A 6442-nucleotide genomic window follows, 5' to 3' on the forward strand; every position below is an offset into this window, starting at 1 on the left:
ATATTTTGTTATGGCAGCCTGAGCACCCAGGGGACCTGTAGTCCTAGGATGGGCTGGGGAGGGGCCTGGCCACTGCAGGGCCCCATGCTCATGCTCAGGGAGAGAGGGTGATGTCACGAAGCCCAGGTTTCCAGAAGATGCACGTCCTGCAGTTGAGTTGCATGGGAGAGGGGTTGGGCGGGGGTCAGGCCCTGTGTAGGGCCAGGGCCATGACTCTGGGCACAGCACTGGAGGGATGGGAGGAAAGAGCAGCTCCACCCCAGAGCAGCCGTCAGGTCCCTGCTGTGTGTCAGACCCAGGGGGCCCTTCGGGAGCTGGCTGCGAAGGACACAGGAGCTTTGAAAATGTAGACGAGGCCAGCCCTGGCTGCCTGAGGACCTCCCGGTACCTCACCCACCTCTTCCCTGGCAGGCACACCTTTCCCACCTTAGGCCCTGCCCAAAATGCCCTTCCCACACGTCTGCCTGGGAGGCCCCCACTCACCTTCTCCTTCGAACCACATCTTGTTTCTTGTGCCACAGAGTCCCCTGATAGCTCACTGCATGGCACTTCCACCCCCGGCTGCCACAGGGCCTCACTTCTCCTTGTGGCACTTCAGAACAACTGATGCCCCAACCTGTTGCTAGCCTGCTGTGTACATGGCTGGTCAGCTCTGCACAGGGCCCTGAGCTGCCAGGTAGGCCAGAGAGCATGGGCTCAGCCCCAGCAGCCTGGAGTTCTGGTCCTAATTAGTCAGGCCCTGACCTGCCACCTGACCCTGTCTTGTGTCCAGTCTGCAGGCTTGGGCTGCTGCCTGGTGGCCTGATGGCCCTGGGGCCTGCTAAGCCAGACATCCTGCCCAGCGGCGGCCAGCACCCATTCCCCTGGGCGGCCAGGTTGTCCCACCCATGGGCCACCTGGCTCCTGAGGTTCTGTCTAAGCTGGTCCAACCCCATACCCACGAGTGTCCCACCTACTGGGTCATCCATACCACGGGCCCCGGCCCCTCCTGTCCACGGAGCCCTGGCCACCAGCAGGAGCCTGGCACCAGCAGCCCCGTCTAGCATGGTCCCCGCCATGGCCTCTGATCTATTCTTCCCTTCTCTTCCTGGGCCCCTGGCCTTGTTTGCTGTGCCAGTCCTTCCAGCTTATCTCCCGAGACTCCCTGTCTCGTGAAGTCAGCACCATCATCTGACATCAGAAACTAGAATGCTGGGTTGGGTGGGAGGATCCTGGCACCAGCTGTACATGGGCTGCCAGGAATGCCATCCTCTGCCCTCCACCCTCAAGGAGAAGCCTCCCATGCTCCTCTTCAAGGCTGACTGCCTTAAAAAGGAGAATCCGAGGCTTCTCCTCAAGGGTCTGGAAGAAATGTCTTGGGCCCCAAGAGGCCCAGATATTTGGAGAGTAAGCTGATCATTACAAAACACATAACCCTACATTCGCCACATGATCCAGACAATCGCCCCCGGAAATAGGTATTATTTACCCCTTTTTACAGACGTGAAAACCAAGACCCACAAAACTAACCTGGCCTGCTCCGGTTGTACAGAAAGGTAATTAGATGGGTTGCAGGGGCACTCCAGGCTCCCCTGTCCCAGGCTTTGGGGTCTCCCTGCCGTGGGAGAGTCTGAAATGTGGGAACTGTAGATGACACAAGCTCCAGGCTTCAGCCTCTGTGGGCCCTGCTCCCTGGGCACTAGGGCGGGCCAGTATGTTCCACCCTCCAGGACGTGCAGGACTGTCCTGCCTCAGCTTCTTTTACAGGAAGACAGTGCTGCCCTGCCCATCCTCAACCTGCCCATCTAGGGAAGACAGACTTAGAGCCTGGGCTGAAGTGGAGGATGGCCCTCAGGGGGCAGTGGAACCAAGCTAAAAGACTAGGGAGGTGAGGCTAGCCTGGGATAGTTCCAAAGGCAGCCAGGGATCAGGACTGTTCACACCCCTGGAGGGCCAGGGGGACATCACACCCAGGGGGAGGCCTCCAAAGGCTGGGCTTGGTTTTGGCCTAAACCCTGCAGGTTCCTGCCCGGCTGACCTCCCTCCATTAGGCACCAACAGAATGTCTGTCACTCTGCTTAGCATTAGCACATTTCACCCTCAAGGTGATACTACCCTACTACAGATAAGGAAACTGAGTCCCAGAGAGGCTAGAGGAACCAGGGTTATCCAGCGGGCCAGGGGCAGAACTGGGAATGAACCCAGGACTGCCAGACTCTGAAGCCCACCCTCTTCACTGCCTTGCACCCTGTTGGCCATGTTCGGGGTTTCCACTCCAAAGCGAAAATGCCCTGAGAGCAAGCCAGCTTACCAGCACCCAGGGGAGGGTGTGCACCTGCCTCTTCTGGTGTCTTCAAATAAGGTATCCATTTCTCACTGATGCAATGCAGGCTTGACTCATTCCAGGTACTGGAGGCACAGCAATGTCCAGCCTTGGGAGTTTGGGGGAAGAGTTACCCCAAGAAGCCCCCATCCTGGTGACATCTGTGACCCCGCACGGGGTCCAGCTGAGTGGCTTTTGCACACCCTGGTCGGGTGGAGTGAGATCACTGGGGAGACGGGACCTGGAGCCCAGGCTGTGAGGACACAGCCAGAGGACATGAGTGCTCAGGAGTGCCATAAACTGTGATTTCGAGACTGATAAGGTCAGGCTAAATAGCTTGCTGGGTGTGTCTTGTTTGCCTTTTTATATTTGAGGCCTATAAAAAAATAGTGAGAAAATAGCAAGATGCCCAGGAGACAGGTGATCTGATTCAGCCAGGGGGTGGGAGGTGGAGGCACCAGTGACTCCCCCTAGCCAGGGACTGGAGGCAGGCAGGTCTGGGGACAAGAGGATGAGGGATGGGGCCACATTTGGAGCCTGGTGCACTCAGAGTAAAGAAGAAAACCTGCTCCAACAAACCCTTGAAATTGAAAATAACACCGCCTGAAGGCATGTGCAGAGGGTGCTGACCCCAGCTTAAAGAGAGGGTATGGTCCGGGCGCAGTGGTTCACACCTGTAATCCCAGCAGTTTGGGAGGCCAAGGCAGATGGATCATGAGGTCAGGAGATCGAGACCATCCTGGCTACCACGGTGAAACCCGTCTCTACTAAAAATACAAAAAATTAGCCAGGTGTGGTGGCGGGTGCCTGTAGTCCCAGCTACTCAGGAGGCTGAGGCAGGAGAATGGCGTGAACCCAGGAGGCGGAGCTTACAGTGAGCCAAGATGGCACCACTGCACTCCAGCCAGGGAGACAGAGTGAGACTCCGTCTCAAAAAAAAAAAAAAAGAGTGGGTATAGTGGGTATGATGGCCTGGCGTGGTGGCTCATGCCTGTAATCCCAGCACTTTACTAGGCCTAGGCGGGCGGATCACCTGAGGTCAGGAGTTCAAAACCAGCCTGGCCAACATGGTGAAACCCCATTTCTACTAAAAGTACAAAAAAATTAGCAGGGTGTGGTGGCGGCTCATGCCTGTAATACCAGCACTTTGGGAGGCTGAGGCGGGTGGATCACCTGAGGTCAAGAGTTCAAGACCAGCCTGACCAACATGGTGAAACCCTGTCTCTACTAAAAATACAAAAAATTAGCCGGGCACGGTGGTGGGTGCCTGTAATCCCAGCTACTCAGGAAGCTGAGGCAGGAGCCTCGCTTGAACCCAGGAGACGGAAGTTGCAGTGAGCCGAGATTGTGCCATTGCACTCCAGCCTGGGCGACAACAGCAAAACGCCATCTCCAAAAAAAAAAAAAAGGCAACAATAGGAGCATATGTCATATGCTGTCAGGACCTTCTGAGGCCGTGTCATGAGCATGTCTATAAACAAAAAATTTTTTATTTTTTGAGACAAAGTCTTGCTCTGTCGCCCAGGCTAGAGTGCAGTGGCACAATCTCGGCTCACTGCAACCTCTGCTTCCTGGGCTCAAATGATTCTCCTGTCTCAGCCTCCCGAGTAGCTGGGATTACAGGCACCCACCACCACGCCCGGCTAATTTTTTGTATTTTTAGTAGAGATGGGGTTTTGCCATGTTGGCCAGGCTAGTTTCGAACTCCTGACCTCAGGTGATCCGCCTGCCTCAGCCTCCCAAAGCGCTGGGATTACAGGCGTGCGCCACTGCGCCCGGCCAAAAAAATTTTTTAAAGGTAATGATGGATATATCATCATACAGATTGATGAATACACAACAGCATTGTGTATATTCACAGGCCCCGAACAGCAAAGACACAAAACCATAAAGGAATGGACACGAATGCAACCGTGCATGGGAGGGCTTGGCAGATGCGTTGGGATCCCAGCACAGCCAGGGCAGAGGCCAGGAACCACACCTTAGTGCACAGAGGCCCAAGGCTCAAAGTCCAGGGTGCTGTGCTCACCCAGGATGCAGGAGTAGGCAGTCACCACATGGGATCCACAGCCCCAGGTCAGTGGTAAAGCAGGGGAGAGTCTGGTGAAGGGAGGGACCAAGGTAACAGGGCCAGAGAAAGTTGCTGACCAGTGGTGGCCAGGCCAGGCCACATATCCAAGTCCTGTCCTCCAGGCTTTGTTCTGTTAAAAACAGCTTTATTGAAATATGGCCGGGCACGGTAGTTCACGCTTGTAATCCCAGCACTTTGGGAGGTTGAGGCAGGAGGATCTCTTGAGGTCAAGAGTTCAAGACCAGCCTGGCCAACATAGCAAAACCCTGTCTCTACTAAAAATACAAAAATTAGCTGGGCGTGGTGGCCTGCACCTGTAATCCCAGCTACTTGGGAGGCTTAGGCATGAGAATTGCTTGAACCCGGGAGGCGGAGGTTGCAGTGAGCCAAGATCGTGCCATTGCACTCCAGCCTGGGCGACAGAGCGAGATTGCATCTCAAAATAAATAAATAAATAAAATAAAATAAATAAGTAAATAAATATAATTCACATACAATTCACTCATTTAAAATGTACAGGTCACTGCTGATGAGTATATTTACAAAGTAATACAACCATCACTAAAATCAATTTTAGAACATTTTCATTACCCATAAAGAAACCCTATACCCATTAGCCCTCACTGTCTATACCTCCCTTCCACCTGCCTTGGCCATTAATCTACCTTCTATCTCTGTGGATGTTTTTACAGTTCATCCATGTTGTACTATTTTATTTTATTTTATTTTATTTTATTTTATTTTATTTTATTTTTATTTTATTTATTTATTTTTTAGAGGGAGTCTCGCTCTGTCGCCCAGGCTGGAGTGCAGTGGCATGATCTCGGCTCACTGCAAGGTTTGGCTCCTGGGTTCACACCGTTCTCCTGCCTCAGCCTCCTGAGTAGCTGGGACTATAGGCGTCCGCCACCATGCCCGGCTAATTTTTTTTTGTATTTTTAGTAGAGAAGGGGTTTCGCTGTGTTAGTCAGGATGGTCTCGATCTTCTGACCTCATGATCCACCTGCCTTGGCTTCCCGAAGTGCTGGGATTACAGGCGTGAGCTACCGCGCCTGGCCACGTATACTCTTATAGATGTACACCTGAGGTCAGGAGTTCGAGACCAGCCTGGCCAACATGGTGAAACCCCGTCTCTACTAAAAATACAAAAATTAGCCAGGTGTGGTAGTGGGTGTCTGTAATCCCAGCTACTCAGGAAGCTGAAGCAGGAGAATTGCTTGAACTCAGGAGGCGGAGGTTGCAGTGAGCCAAAATCGTGCCACTGCGCTCCAGCCTGGGCGTCAGAGCAAGACTCTGTCTTAAAAAAATAAAAATAAAATAAAAAAATAGTGAAAATGGTAAATTTTATGTTACGTGTACTTTACTGAAATAAAAGATTAATTTCTAGGGTGACTGCCCACGCAGGAGATTAGGGTGTCCCAGATGGGCCATGACAGCAGGGGTGGAAACAGATGGATTCAGATCAAGGTGGTCAAAAAGCAGAAACGATGGGATGCAGTGATTGACAGGATGAGGGGTGAGAGGAAACGGTCTAGAATGACCCCCAGTACTCTGCCTTGTCTGGGGGGATGGGTGCCTGCCATTTGGGTGGGAACACGAGCAAGGAGCATCCCACGGTGCCTGTGGGGTTTTGTGGTGGGGTCTGGAGGTCATTCCTTGGTGAATAGATGGGAGTGAATCTGCTTGAAGCAAGGAGGGGAGGGGACCAGGACCAGGGAGCCCCATGTCCTTGATTATCAGGGACAATCCTAGTCTCTATCTACTGTGATATCTTCATTGTTGCTGCTGCTTCTGTTCACTTGCTGGAGTAGCCCTGCTGTGGGATGAGTAATCTGGTCATCCACCAACACTCAAAGGCAGGGCAGCGAACAGGTGACCTCATTTAGACCCTGAGCAGAAACAGAACAGCTTCAGGTGGAGCCCATGAAGGAAACTGAGATGGCCCAGCCAGAGAGGCAGGAGGAAAGCAGGGCTCACAGCACCCCAGGGAAGGTGGAGAGAGGGAGGCATGGTCCTGTGGAGCCCCAGCTCCACCTGCGCTCGCTGGGAGCCTTCGCCTCACCTGTTGG

This window comes from Pan paniscus, chromosome 23 (genome assembly GCF_029289425.2).
Source record: "Pan paniscus chromosome 23, NHGRI_mPanPan1-v2.0_pri, whole genome shotgun sequence".
NCBI lineage: Eukaryota > Metazoa > Chordata > Mammalia > Primates > Hominidae > Pan > Pan paniscus.